Source organism: Quercus suber, unplaced genomic scaffold (assembly GCF_002906115.3).
Source record: "Quercus suber isolate HL8 unplaced genomic scaffold, Cork oak 2.0 scaffold_594, whole genome shotgun sequence".
NCBI lineage: Eukaryota > Viridiplantae > Streptophyta > Magnoliopsida > Fagales > Fagaceae > Quercus > Quercus suber.
Window position 1 is genome coordinate 357,629 of NW_027070039.1, and position 16,130 is coordinate 373,758.

The window sequence follows — 16,130 nt, forward strand, 5'->3', positions numbered from 1 at the left end:
CATTTCCCATGGAAAAACACAATAGTATAAAACATTAAAGCCAAGAAAGGAGAGGAAAAATGTTAACTTGATTGGTTCCTACTGGTTCAATTTCATTGAACCATAGGTGTAAACTTCTAAAAGATGCAATTCTAAGGAAGCAAAATATTCAAAACATCAATTCATGAAAACTTACCTAAAAGAAAATGCACAAATATTTTGAGAAATATATTGGGATTCTAAAAAGATTGTTTGAAAAACCAATTTTGCACATTTTTTTAGTAAAAGACTTAAAAGGGGTTTTTTTTTTTTTAAATAATAATAATAATAATAAAAAATTTCCTAAAAAAAATGGAGAAAAGTATGGGTTTTAAAGAAAAGATATTGGAAAAGCATTTTTCTTTATTTTTAAAATGGAAGGATTTGAGATAGGATTCAAAAATCATTTATTTTAAAAAAGGTTTTCATGATTTTATTCAAATTTCAAGAAGAAGTTTCAACTCATAATTTTGTAAAAAATGACAAAAAGGTTTTGAAAAGACAAAATTTAGGTGTTGAAAACTTTTTATGAAAACACAATTTTTAGAAACACAAGAATTTTGGAAAATGAGTTGTTTTAAAGAAAATGATTTCCATGAGTTTTCTTTTTAACAAAAAAGAGTTTGGATCCAAAAATCCCATAATTTTTATTCAAATGGTGCAAGTTTTGAAGAAACAAAGTTTGTTTTGAAAATCCTTTTTCTTTTTGTGAAAGCAATTATTATTTTTTTCAAAAAAAAGAGAATTTTGGGAAAAGTCTGATTTAAAAAAATAAATAAATAAACCCATGGTTTTTTCTTTTAAAGAAAAGGGTTTGGATCTAAAAATATCATGGTTTTTATTAAAATTACAAAAGTTTTTAAAAAGTTTGTATTGGAAACCTTTTTTTTTTGGTTGTGAAAACAACAAATTTTGAAAGAAGGTTTTGGAAAGAAAAAAAAAATGATTCTCATGGGTTTTTCTTTTAAAGAAAGGCTTTTAGCTCCAAAACTCCCCTGGTTTTTGTTGAGATGATAAAATTTATATAAAAACGAAGTTTGTATTGAAAAACCAAAACCAATCAGTTGAAAACTTGTTTAAAAAAAAATGAGTTTTGGAGATTGAAGGGAAGTGTTTCCATGGGTTTTATTTTGAAAGAAAAAGGCTTGGATCAAAAAAAAAAATCCAATGGTTTTTGTTATTCTTGAAGAAAGCTTGGAGTTGAAAAATTATCATTTTTATCAAAAAAATTGTCTATTCAAAATGGGTTATCAAAATGAAAGCTTTTCTAAGTGGTAAAAGAAAATCATTTTGGAAAGAATGGAAAAGAAATGAAAAGGCTTTTTTTTTTTTTTTTTTTTTTTTTTTTTTGGGTTTAAAAAAACTTTTTGAAAGCTTTTTAGAGTTTTAAAGAGAAGACCTTTTGAAAAAAAAAAAAATTAAAGAAAAGAGTAGTCATTGAAACCATTTTTTTTACTTGAGAAAAACATTTTCAGAGGTTTGTTTATTTCAAGCTTTTTACTTTATGGCAAAATTACACATGAGAGAGGATAGAGAACAACAAGAATGAATAAAAGTGCTAGAAATGTAAATGAATTTAAATACAAGACATAAAAATAAAGAGCTTGGAATGTAAAAGAATTTAAAGACAAGAAAGTAAATTTCTTGGAATGTAAAGGAATTTAAAGACAAAACAATAAAATAAATTGCTTGGAATTTAAAGGAATGGAAAGACAAGGAAATAAAAGTAAATTGCTTGGAATTTAAAGGAATGTAAATACAAAACATTAAATTAAAGTGCTTGAAATTTAAAGGAAAGAAAAGACAAGACAATAAAAGTAAATTTTATTGGAAAATTATTTTTTAAGAAATTTATCCTAAATAAGTTCTAATGTTGCCACATCCAACCCTTATGGGTTCTTTACCAATATGAGAAATGGGAGGTAAGTCATCACCATTCTCTAGGAAACATACTCATATTGTGCTTAGCAACAAGGTTTGGAACCCATTTAAGAAAAACTCACCTATGATAAGGCTTTATTTTCCAACTAGAATGATTGCACACACAACCTAAGCCATCACATACCATCTAATTAGGAGTGTAAAGATTTATCATAGATGTTATGGTTGCTTTCTCAAGTGAGAAGGCAACCAAAAGAAAAGGGCAAAAAACATTTTTTTTTAGGTTTAGAGAGAGAGAGAGAGAAAGAGAGAGAGAGAGAGGGAGAGGGAAGATATATAAAGCAATAAATAAAGCAGTATAAGGAGCAACAAATAAATGAAAGAAACAATAAATAAATAAATGAACAAGTAAATAGAGTAACAAATAAATAGATGAACAAGTAAATAATAAAGGAATGAACAAATGAACAAAGCAATAGATATAAAACAAATAAATAAAGCAATAGATGAACAAGTAAATAAAAAAATATATTGTTTTTCCTAAACCTAAACTGGATGAGTCCTTCCTCCTATTAAGGAATGGGAGGCTTGAAGCCTTCAACCACCCTCCTAGGGGCACTTCTCACGTAGGGTTTAAGGAAAAGGGTTTGGATAGTAGACATCCCAGGCTTCAAATTGAATACAAATTTTGCCTAATTTGGATTTATATTAAGTGAGTTATGGTCGTTTGAAGTTGGGCTATTAGAACGGTCAGATTAGGGTTTCTAGGGATGCATGCATATGCATGAACCATGCATGCGTGCACATGCCCTGAACCTGCATACATAGGGCCTTTTCCAGAAGCCCAGAACGTCATTTTTTTGGACCCAAAACCTCCCTCTTTGTTGGTGCCTACCCCTTAGACCCTTTGGAATGTCCAAAACCCTTTAAATGAGCCTGAAAAACCTAGTTTAAACATATAAATACAACCTTATGCCTCCAAACCCTAGCTAAAAAGAGTGCTTCTTTGCTTTCTAAACCCTATTTTCTCTCTTCAAAACCCTAGGGCAGCAGCTACCTTGTTTTTAGGATAGAGATTCAAAACCTTTTTCTAGCACAAAACTAAGGCAGAAACTTGTTCTCAAGCGGATTTCTCAAAACCTTTTCAAACCCATTTTTTTTTCTTGAGTAGTGATTACCTAAACTATTGAATCATTTGATTTCCTTGATATCTCATTGAATCTTGTTGTGTAGGCATTGAGGAGCTGATTAAATATCAATCAAGTGGTGTTCCATAAACAAGGTGAGTCTCTCTTCATGGCTTTTCCTTAATTTAGAGCTTTTATAACTTGTGTTCTTATTGTTCTTAATTGATTTATATGTTATACATGCTTAGAAATATAATTTGATTTATTTTATTTTGAGTTGTTGTGTCTCACCATATTTTGATGAGAGAGTTGAATGATTGAATATATTAATGAACACGTTTTGATGTGTCAAGTGTTGCTCTTGTTTGTTGTTAGATCCAATGCGTGTATAAGAATAATTTTTTTTTTTTGGTTAGTTTAGGTTGTTTAGTTTTATATTAGAAGCATGCTAGGGTTTGTTAAATTGCTGTTTTGTTTGTTGTTCTGAAACTGTGTTTCTGGGCGTGTATGTGTGCATATGCTCTGCATACGCATACTCAAAGTATGCGTACACATACAGTTGGGATGCACACGCATACCCTATGTATGCATGTGCATACTCATGCCCGAAAATGCAGATTTAGGGTTCTTATTATTTTGTTTGTTTTGATTAGTTTTAATCACATATTTAGGTCTTGTTGAGTCTATTTTTCATATGTTTAGGTCTAGAGTTCGTAGAATAACATGTTTCACATGCTTTGATTGTTGAATTGGTAATTAGGGCTTATGTCTTGAACATGCATTGATGCATAGGTGCTAAGGTGTTATGGTGTAGCGAGGTAAGTGAAGGTAAGTCATGCATACGAACATGCATCTTTGAATATGATAATTGGACTCCTTGATTGATGAATACCATGATGCTATGTTTGAATGATTGAATATACTTGATGATTAATGCCTTGTTAATGTTTCTGCCTTGTGATATACTTATATTTTGGTAGATGAATGGTAGGGTTTTTATGCTGTGGACGAGTGTGGGACATTGGCCATGTTTTGCATGTTAGTGTGTGTGAGTTTAAAATAACATGTTAGAGGAACTTTTGATGGGATTAAGATTTGGAATACAATGAATGGAGGTTGACCTACGGGTTGAGTGGGGTTGGGTGCCTGACACCTTCCCATCCCTATACATAAACTTTGGACATGTACTCTAGTAAAGATCAATCCTTCCATAAGGACACTATATTTATGGTTCCTAAACCTAATCTAGATGATGACTCAATTTTTCTCTGCCACAGTCCACTCAGCCGAGGTGTACTCCCCCTATTGCGCCCACAATAGCTGATACACGTAAATGAGATTATTTTTACTCATTGCCTGGGGACATTAGGTATGACTATGTTATTCAAGTGCTCACAGATGTAGGGGTGAATACATTATATATGTAATAAATACATTTGTTTCATTGTTGATGAACTACTTTATTTTTATTGTTACTTCTAAGGTCTAATAAACGTTGTCAGGTTGTTTAGTTATGGATTAAGTTCTTTTTAAAATTATGGTTAAGAATTAAAAAAATTTCCCATTTTATATCTCCTATTTGGGATTGATTAGATACTAAAGTAAAATAAATTATTTATCTTTATTAACAAGACATGATGATGTGATTTTTGATAAAGAAAAATAATTTAAATAGTTATTTTTGTATTGTACTTGTCATTTTGAAATTTTAGACTATAGTTTTAATGAATTTGCCATAATTTATAGTTTATATTTTGTTTTTAATTATTTATTTGGTAGGAGTATTGAAAAAAAAAAAAAAAAACTTGATATTGCATTTACAAATCTAAGAATAGTATGGAAAAAATAAATAATTCATTTAAGATTCCTAGGAATAAACCAAACATTATAATCTCACATTACAAGGCATCACATTCCCAGTAATCTAGATGCCAGGGCCTAGGAGTAATGTGAATTTCCATGTACCAAACTCCACCTAAAGGAAAGATCCAGGTATCTCATAATCACCTTCATGTTTCATGCCTCCAATTCCATAACGGGTATGGGATAATCAAAAAATAGATGAAGATGGCCCCGATCGTAATTAAAGATAAGATATTTGATAAGATCAAACCCCTAGAATGTCATACTAATTCAATCCCCAACCATCATATAATTAGCATCCTCACCAACTCTAAAGCATCGGAGGATCTTCCCCGCCCGCATGCCATCAAGCCTCTATAATTTTGGTAGGTGTTCACAAATCGAGTGCCCCTCATCAAACTGCATTAAGTATAAAGTGGACATATGATTTTTTTTTTCCTATAATAAATTAACCTCACACATCCGCGACATCAAATCCACGGTCACTAGCCCTCAATGGTGATGGAATGTCAATTGGACTATTTTTCATTTATTGGTAGGCAAAGAGGGAGAAGATATATTGAAGTAAGGGTTTAGTATTGATGTTCAGAAAGTTTTAGTGTATATACATTGGGAAGGCATGTTTGGTACATTATAATGATAATTATTTGGAAATAAGAATAAGTATTACAAAAAAAAAAAAAAAAAAAAAGATGTAATGGAATAACTATTTCTATGCATATTTTTAATAATAACACAGATAGAACCATGAATATGTACTTCACAGTTGATATATCATGATTTTATGATAGAATGGAATCATATTTCAATCACATTTCTTAAAATACCCATATATAATTATATATATACTCACTATGGGGTTCGCTTAATATTCATTTACGTATAAAATCAAATAATTGTATAGTTATTATCGTTGTCGTTTTTTTTTTTTTTTTTTTTTTCCCTTCAGAATCAGTGTCTCCATAACTGTTAAAAAAAGAAAAATAAAAAAACACCTAACAACATTTTCCCTAAATATTAAATTCTAATAAATGAAAAACTCAATTGCTTGAATAAAATGATATATATATATATATATAAGGGTTGTTCTTTAAAAAAAAAAAATGTCTCATACAATATATATATATATATATAAAGGTCAAAACTAACAATTTAATGGTGGGTTTCAATTTTCTGAATCGATAAAGTCTCTTGTTATTGAATAAGAGATTTGAGATTCGAACCTCACCTACAATAAATTTCAATTGGTATCTTATCTTGATGATAAATAATAATCCTCATTGATAGTGAACATTTCTCTAAGGCAAAGTGACTGGCAAGGTTTAACTATTTGATAAGGGTCTTAGTCGCCCGTCGAGGTTGACCTAAGGACTAATTGACAAGCATGTACTCAATCAACCAACTGACACTCCATATGTAAGTTATGTGAATCGTATTTCCTTCTATGACATATTGGCATGTTGGTTCCTTTTCATAAAAGTGGGATGAGCGGTATTTAACCTCCCTAAAAGCGGTTTGAGACTCGAAGCCAATGCGAACCAGGGAGTATGCAAAGCCTCTTATAAAGAGATGACATAGTCGCCACCTGGTTATAGTTTTAGGAATCAAAACATGACTTCATGAAGGTCTTTCTACTGAACTAACTCCGGAGTTAAGGTACAAGATAGGAAGAGCTTAGACACCCTAAACCTACCCAGCCATAATTGGCCTTCATATATCGTTGAATAACTAGATGGGGGTATAAGGTATCCTAAAGGCTTAAACAGATGCATGATTGTATCTAAAGCCTAGGGAGCGATCTAAATGTCATGTGAGATAAAAAGGGAAAAACATGTAAAACATGTGATCAAGTAAGCACATGGAGAGATAGGTACAGATAAAGGCAAACAACTAATGGCATCATACTTAAATCAGCACCATACAAACATGGACAACATCAAAACAACAACATTAAAGTGTGTGCATGTTTATACCAATCATGCATGTGTACAAGACACATGCATGTTAGCAAGGATGGGCCCAGGCCCCCCCCCCCCCCCCCCAGACCAAAAAAAAAAAAAAATTATTAGCCTAACCCAAAAAAATTAAAACCCATTACCCATTTTAAGTTTTAACCTACGGTTACAAAACAAATTTAGAAAAAAGAAAAAAAAAAGAAAAAAAAAATGATGGAGATAAAGAGACAAAGAAAAATACATAATAAAATAAAAATATTACTTGCCCACATTGCTAACTCATACAATAACTAACAGTTTTAAATTAGATAAATTTATAATTGAAAACTAGTAAATCTATAAATTGAAAAATATTAGATTTATAATTAATACAATTAGTCCTTTTGTGAGAGATAATATATGTAATTCTTATTTAATTTGTAGATCTTGGGAAAATCAAATACTTAGTAACCATTTTTTTTTTTCACTTATCCTTCCCCCCAAACTAAAAATCTTGGGTCCGTCCCTACATGATAGTACCAACCAAGGTTAAGAGCTTTGTTCAGTGGTGGGTGATCAAGTCTTCATTAAAGTTTGAGTATCTTCCCTTATATAAACTTAAATGATTTTTGTTCATCATGAATGATTTTCCATGTTTTAAGGATCAACTTGAATCTTGATTAATTGATGAAGGATTGATTTGACTTTTATGTTTCCATTTAAGTTCAACTAAATTACCTCAATTACTTTGAAGCTTTTAAGATATCTTCTTCTAGTTAAGCTTTAATTGAATGCTATTTTCCTCTATATTTAAATAAATAATTAACTTCCAAAATTAATTGGAATTTAATTAATCATTGACTTGAGGTTTTTAGAGAGTATTTAGCATTATGAGTCAAAAGTCTTCCTTAATTATCTCTAATTCTTTTAATTACCTTGCGGGGTTCAAATCATAATTAAAGAGTGGATAGGAGAGAAGGAGAATATGCTTTAGGGTTATAGATTCAAGAGAGAAAGAAAAGAGAGGTTCTTTTAAGTATTTTGGGTTTTATTACATGTGATACAAAATGAAACAAACAAGACCGCAAACATACATTTAAAGCAAATGAAATAGTTAAGGAAAGATAATAAAACATGGCATTAAGAAAAACAAATGAAACAAAAAACAAGAAGTCTAAATTTTGCCTATATTGGCATACGCTGCAAGAAAGTTGCATACGCATCCTTCTATTGGTGTACATATTTGGGCTTTAGACATATTCTCAAAAAATAGACCAAAACATGAACGCTAGCCATCTAAAACATGAGTATGTAGATATGATGGTGCATACAAACATCATTTCATGGGGACACATCCTAAGGTAGATTCTTGGGTTTTTGACAGATTTGAAGAAGCTCAAGGAAAATGAAGTAGGCAACAGGCATAGAACATGCTATGGTATAGGAACAACATATTAGAAAATTAAAATAACATAAAAACACAAAATAAATAGGATTCGAGGGGGAGAATATGGATCATGGGAAATACCCACATCTCCTCCTCGTAGCACTTATAGTGTTATTGATGACCAGCCTCTTGATTGAAACTACCTATAGTAGCTATGTATGTGGAGCAAAACAATTTGGAACTACTTGGCTAGGGTTATTTCTACCCTTCTAGCCTTCAACTCTTTAATTTAGGGTTTGGGACGGTATTTTAGCAAATTTTTGGTTGATGGAAGAGTCTGGACCCTTTGGATGGTGAAAATGATGGTATTTTTATAGGGGAACTAGTGTTATAGGGTTTGGTGGGACGTTTGGGCAGCTAGTTTATCGTGCTAGTTGCCTTAGGATCTCACCAAAATGGAAATGGAGTGATTTGAGACTTCTGTCTAGAAGGTGTGTACGCTATAGATTGGGTGTGTATGCATTATATACCCAGGGTACACACCTTTTGTAAGCCTCGGCCAAATTAGATTAGAAATGGGATTTGGGGCTTGATTTTTGGGTCATAATTAGGCTTGGTTGTATTGGGCCACTTTTGGGTTCATTTGCTCATTGGGCTCCACACATGATACTTATCATTTTGGTAACAGATAGATTTCTCGTCGTTGGGACAGAGGAGTTCAAGTATAGGTTGTAACGAGACAGGGNTACATCTAGAATTAAAGTTTTCTCATATTCTTCCCATTGGGTTTATTATTTAGCAGGATGTATCATTATCATAGTGGAAAAAGTATACTGGCTGTTGTATGCTAGGAATTGTAGAAACTAAGTGGGCAGGTCTGTTATTGATCTTACTGACACAAGGTTAAGTGAGGACACTGAACTTTGGAACCATTTTGTCTGTCATAATTACCTTCTTAAATGATCGTCTTTATTTGGAGGATTTTATTGAATGCTCATCCTGTGAGGGCAGAATTGAGAAGACATAGTAGGACTGAGGATTTTTTTCCCCCCTCGACATCTACAGCAATCTGGTTTGATCTGTCCCTTAATATTAATTTCATTCAACCTTACTCGTTTCAGGCATGGAAGGGTGTCAAGGGCAATTTAGAGAGCATTTAGTATTTCTCGGTGTCTTTTGTCTTTATTTTTTGGTCTATGGACTTCTCGGAGCAAGGCAACTATGAAGAGAGAGCCTCTCTCTTCCACTTATTTTGTACTCTTTTCTTCTTGTGTAGTTTTTGTTCCTTTGTTTCAATGTGCCAAAAAACGATTTATATGTGTGTGTCGATCGTTGTCATTCTTTCTCAAAAATTAGTATTTTTCAAGGATACAAAAGTATAGGACATTCTAGCCTTTTGCCCCTAATGGTTTTTTTATTTAGCAATTTGCCCCTATTTCGAAACTATATAGGGATATGCCCCTGTTTCAATACTCGATTACCCTAAAATCGAGTTTCAATGAAATACTTGATTTGTAGAAAATCGAGTTATGCCTGATCAAACTTAAAAAAAAAATATAAAAAAAAAAATTGCATGTAACTCGAGCTTAGGGAAATCGAGTTCCATGCAAAAAAATTTTACAAGTGTGATCGCCCAATATTCAGGGAGACCTATAGCGGCGTTTTTAAGCCCTATAGTGACGTTTTTAAGCCCTATAGTGGCGTTTTTCTGGAAAAAAATTTTATACCAGGTTTCAGTGGCCCTATAGCGGCATTTTTTTTATCTCTATAGTGACGTTTTTAAGCCCTATAGTGACGTTTTAGAACTCGATTTCCATTTACTCGAGTTTCATGAATTTTTTTTTTTTTTTTAAAGTTTGATCGGGCATAACTCGATTTTAAACCAATCGAGTACTTTAAGTAACTCGATTTTAGGGTCATTGAGTATCGAAACAGGAGCACGCACCTATATAGTTTCGAAACAGGGGCATTTTGCCAATTAAAAAAATAAAAGGGGGTAAAATGCCAGAATGTCCCAAAAAGTATATTTTAGGGATTAAGTGTGTTTGATGGACCGACTTAGCCTGGGTGAACTCATGATTTCCTAGAATTTAAACCGCATACTTCCTTGCTGTTGATGCAACTCTCTGACGCACCACCAAACCTCAGAACTAACTAAGACTGACCATTCTGTTTTATTCTATAGAATTTGTACTATTCTCTATCTTCTCTGCTACTAACAAAATTTCAAACCTGACCAAATAACCAAGTGAAATGCGACTTTTTAAATGAGGATACTTGCATAGAGCTCACATTCCCAAATTATCCTTTACAAAAATTAAAATCTATCAAAAAAAATAAACACCAAAAATAAAATCTATTTAGAAACAACCAGGAACTGCCCAACACTGCAAAAGGATATGCTACTGTTGACAAAGAAATGGGCACTGCCCTGCTCATTGCCGCAAGACTCCTCCGTGTTTCCTTGTCCTGAATAGATGAAGTGTATGTTTTTCTCTCTCATTCTTTCACCCCATGTCTTTGGGTACGGATGATTGATGGGCAATCCAAACCTTGTAGATATGAGAATCAATACGTTGGATTTCAATTGCAATTTCATGTTCTTTTTGTTTCAAATATTTCCTTTTGGTTCTTGTTCTTTATGTCTTTGGCCTGGTTAAACTGTTACGTTTTTTGATCTTTATTTCTATTACTGACCTGTGAGTCCGAGCTTTTCCTTGAAGGAGGTCTTTGTGAGTGCATTAGTCTTTTTTCCCTTTTCACATGTGTTCATATGTTTGATAATTTTGCGCATGAGCAGTTTGAGAAAATAGAACTTAATGATAACTATGGATGTTTCTATAGTGTAAACTAAAATGGTTTATTGGGTATAAATCGTTGCCTCAATTTACAACTTTTGCCTCTCTATCAGTAGCTAGTCGGATGAGTTTCCTATAGATAGCGTCATTTTATGACAATTGAATATTGAGTAACTAGATTTGTTTGGTAATTTGTTCTTTTCTTGCATCTTGTGTTGTTTTTATGAAAAATAATGGCATGTTGTTTAAGTAATGAAATCCATCTATCACATCTGATTATGATAGTTTTAATCTTTTATATTGGTGTCTTTCTTTTTTTTGGCTTTCTTCCAAAAATAAAATCGGATTTATCTTTAATTTTTATGATAGTTTATAAATTTTTTAATCTTTAATTTTTACTAGGTACTTTGCAACAATACAAGAATCTTATAATATAGTTTTATATATTTCTGAAGCATGTTATGGTACTATTATTTCCAAAAGCTATGGGACTTATGGCTTGTTTTGATACCCCACCCAAGTTTCATTTGCATGAGAATGTTCTGTGTAGTCTCTATGTTTCTGGCTTTCTGCTATTGCAACAATGATATAGAAAAAAAGAAGCAAGTATTTGTTTATTAGTTGGGTGTATCTCATTTTCACCTTTTGAGTCTTTCTTTGATGGGAAAATTTGAAGTGGGTCATTGTCATAGAAGCTAGTCTTGTAAGCTGTAATTCTATCCTGCATTTTAGTTCATTTTTATATTTTAAATGTTATGAACAAAGTTGTACCTAATAATAGATTTTGATAGACGTAATTGATTCTAAAAAAAGTTCGCTTTTTTTTTTTTTTTTTTGTTTCATTTCTATAGTTCTGCTATAATTTGCTATTTTATCTTAAACCTATTATATGGTATTCATGAGGATGTTAGAAATTTTTGTCTCATTACTTGGTTTGTTGGACTTTAGCTATGAATTTGTGTGGTCGGGAGTGGCATTTTGAAATTGATGCTTGATTGCAAAATCTTGATACCAGATTTTAAGGACTGATTCTTTTGTGTATTTGGCTTGCTCAAGTTTGTCACTCTTTGCTTTGCTTATTTCCACACCTTTGTTGTGCAACAATGGAGTGAGCCAACTATGAAGCTATTCAAGGGCTTTGAAGGTGCTCTCGTTCTAGTCAAGAACTTGACTTACAGGATTTAAACATTGAATGTGTTTGGCTATTGGTGTATTCAATTCTACTCAATCAAATTCAATACATAAGCTTTGGTCATCTATTACATAATGTCAAAGATGAGATGGCCTTTTTTTTGCAGTGTTGAGTTTAAACATGTACATAAGGCAGGCAATACAAATGCTTAATATTCTTAGATGGTAATAGGTAGCCTTTGGACAAGAGTTGATGGCACCTATAGTAGGGCCACCTTTTTTTCTTTTTCTTTTTTTTTGATAAGTACTTATAGTTGTTCCACTTGAGATCAACAAAGCAAATGAACTTGAAGCCCAAATTTTTTCCTTTATTTTATTTTATTTTTTGCATGAATTATGTATTTTTAATGGTGGGAAAATTGGCCTTGTAATCAAATTCATCATTTCAATTGAATTTGTTCAGTTTTGGAACAATTTTTCTTTTTCTTTTTCTTTTTATGTGTGTTTTGTTTTAATATTGCATTTGTCATTTTTTTTGGGAGAGAGAGAGTGTACTTTTTATAAAACTTCAAAGCCCATTACAAGACATCATCATGAATGATATTTGCAATACAGTCAGAAATTTCTTCCAGCCATATGATCTCATCTTACTAGAATTGTGCATGTCTTGCAAGAAGTTTATGAGTTTCATAATTCACATCTCTGCATGTGTGCTCAAAGGATCAGCCTTTTAACTGATTTGCTAGGTGTCTTATATACTCTATGACATGACCAATAAATTGGTTACTCAATTATGTGTTGCCTACTAATCTTGATGAACAAAAAATGTCCAAAGACAATAAACTCTCTTACCATCTTCTTTATGAAATTAAAACAACCATAATTGGCTTCATAACATTTCAAAAGAATCACAAACAATCATTATAGATACTGAAAAGAATAACTGCATTTTATTATATTCTCTTGGTTTGTACTATACATCCTTGTAATGGATTTGTATGTATAAATGAAGATACTCAAGTGTCAAAATTGGACAATAAAACATAATACTCAATTTTTTTTGCCTCATTACTTAAAAATAAGTTAACATGTATCAAATCTAAAACTTTAGTAAAACTGAAAATTAGTCCCGCTAACTTCAAAGATAAATGACTTCAATCTCTCATGAATGCTTCAAAACCTTTTCTGGCAATGTAGCTTGGCTGGGGCCTATCATCCTGCAAGGTTAAAAAACAAATTTCAATTTGCACAGTAACATCCTAGAAGACCAATCCTCTATTTACTAGCAAAAATCCTATATGATTCATTTGGTTTCAAGTGAGATAGACCAGCAATTCGATTGGAATTTGAATCATAGTAGCTATAAGCACTTTTCTAGTACCCCACACAGCCCACACCTTTTGGAATCATAACAGCCCTTATTTCAAGCTTGGTTAAATATAGATTGTGACAAAGGCAACCCAATAGAAGAAAAACTAAATCTACCATAATTCAGGAATTTATCAATCATTTACTGCAATTAGAGCAGAAGTCAAATAAAAAGCCTAGTTGTATACTTGATCGGATGCCCACCATTATCTGTAATTGCAAATCAAACCAACCAAATGCTTTAAGAATACAGCCAAGTCATGCTCAAATTTGTAGTGGTAACCAAAGCAACTAAGACAATGCCTATCTCTCCAGTATTAATATATGAAGAAGCAATATCAACATGAAAAATTGTAATATTTGGAAGAAAAAATATGGACTTTGCCAACAAGTGGGATTTTCACAAACTTCTTAATATCAGGTAATTGAAGGGGAATAAAAGTAGAAACAATGCTGTCTATGAGCACATCTTTGGCAAAATCAAGACCCCATTTGAAAATGTGCAACATTCACATTGCAGAAGAAGACCACCCAAACCACATCCACACACACACACACACACACACACACAAAAAAAAATCCTCAAGAGAAACATAAAAAAAAAAAAATACTCGATGATGAAATATAGCATCAGAATAGTAGTACACCTAATGATTACCTGTTGAAAAGAGAGATATTGATGAAAAAAAAAAACCTTTAGTAGAACTAATTATTCACAATATCTATGTCTTCTATAGACAATGCAGTGAGTTCTCAGATGGTGTGTACAACCATGGCATTTTAAAAAGAGACAATGCACTCAAAGTTCATTTCTTTTATATCACATTGTTGTCTAAAGTAATTCTATATCTGTGTAACAAGATTCAATGCCTTTTATATTAAACTTTCAAGTTTGAAATTTGAACTTTTTAAAAATTTGAAAGCTAAGGTCGAAGGACCTAATTGGACACTGCCTACAATCTTCCTGCTTAACATTTGTTCACCTTTGGGTTAATTGAAGTTCCATTAAAAGAACCTAAAGCACTTGCAGGCACTTACATCTCCCAGTTAATGGTTCTTAATAATACAAGGCTAATTATGCTTATAAAAATCACTCATGCTTTTATTATATGTTGTATTTCATGTCTTTTTTCTTAACTTATGCAAATCATATGGATTTTTTTTATTTTCCAGTAAATTATGGATTTCTTATATACATATATATTAATATTACAGTAATCATTTCATTTGAAATTGAAACATCACTACAAGAGAAAGCAATGTTACAATTCAAAATTATACATGACTGCACTGTTATAGGCTACAGAGTACAACTCAAGAATCAAAGCCAAGCAGACCACGGAACCAAACAACATGAAAAACCCATAAATCCCATAGCTTTTGAAAGAGAAGCAGATCAACACAACCCATGAACCCCACAAAACAGATCTTACTTTTCTTCGCTTTCCCTGCAAACAAACAGAGCTCATTAAAAAATCCTTTAAAAAAAAAAAAAAAAGACTGAGATAAAGAGAAACAGAAAACTTACTCGGCAGTGGTGTCGGCGACGTCGCAGTTGGGTTGAAAGAGAGCACAAGGAATCGTTGGGGAGAGAGGCCAAGGCAGTGGTTGGTGCGACAACTCGGCGTCACATAAAGGTGATGGTGGCAGCGGCAACGGCGGTGTTGAGAGTGAAAGTTTCCTTTTTGAAATAATTGAGAAACAAAGAGGTGGGTTTAGGATGTGTCTCCACCGTTGGATTAACTTAGGGGCTGAGATTTGACTTGGTTTCCTATGATTTGATGTCAACACTTTATCTTACTTGTCACATTTTTATTAGCTGGAAGTACAAAGTCAGCATGCTGGCCTTGTAGTCTAGACTACCTAATAATTTCTCAGTAAATCTGATACCTCAACCACTCTCATGATTTTGTCGCAACTTATATATGTATAGAGTTATGGGTGGTGTAATTGTGGACCCATATAGATTCATCATATTTTTTTCTACCACATACGACTCCTCATGTAGGCAAATTATGGCCAAAGTTGTGGTAGCAGACAGAAGACATACTCCGGTAGAAAATAGAGACCTGGAGAGAAAAAAGCCAATAACTTTCATATTTCTTAGGAGTGGAGTGGATATAGAGAAAATCAGCTGCTAATATTAATAGCATTGCTCTTTGATTATGCATGTTTTTACCATATATGACTTTTGTGCTTTTGACATGCTTTTAAGGAATCTTTCTAACTCTGTGCCTTATTTGGATGAAAAAGTATTCTGGCTGTTGCATGCTAGGAATTGTAGAAACCAAGCGAGCAGGTCTGTTATTTATCTTACGGACACAAGCTTAAGTGAGGACGCTAAACTTTGAACCATTTTTGTAGGATTGAGAAGATATATCTGGACTCAAGAATTGTGTCCTTTGTGTGAAAGATAAACCTTAAGCCATTTTTTTTTCCCTCAACATCTACAGAAATCTGGTTTGACGTGTCCCTTAATATTAATTTCATTCAACCTTACTCGATTCAGGCAGATAAAGTACTTCTCGGTGTCTTTTGTCTCTATTTTATGGTCTATGGACTCTAGGATCAAGGCAATTAACCATGAAGAGAGAGCCATTCTCTGCCACTAATTTTGTACTCT

General features: G+C 32.5%; 1 long non-coding RNA gene across 1 annotated transcript; it reads right to left on the reverse strand.

Annotated features, from left to right (window-relative positions):
• Positions 1-13,070: 13,070 nt before the first annotated feature.
• On the reverse strand, positions 13,071-15,394 carry LOC112033263 (uncharacterized). Its single transcript, XR_010625569.1, has 2 exons — positions 15,036-15,394; positions 13,071-14,955 (listed from the first exon to the last, which is right to left on the reverse strand). It is a non-coding gene; the product is annotated as an uncharacterized LOC112033263 (long non-coding RNA).
• Between the last annotated feature and the right edge of the window lie 736 nt (positions 15,395-16,130).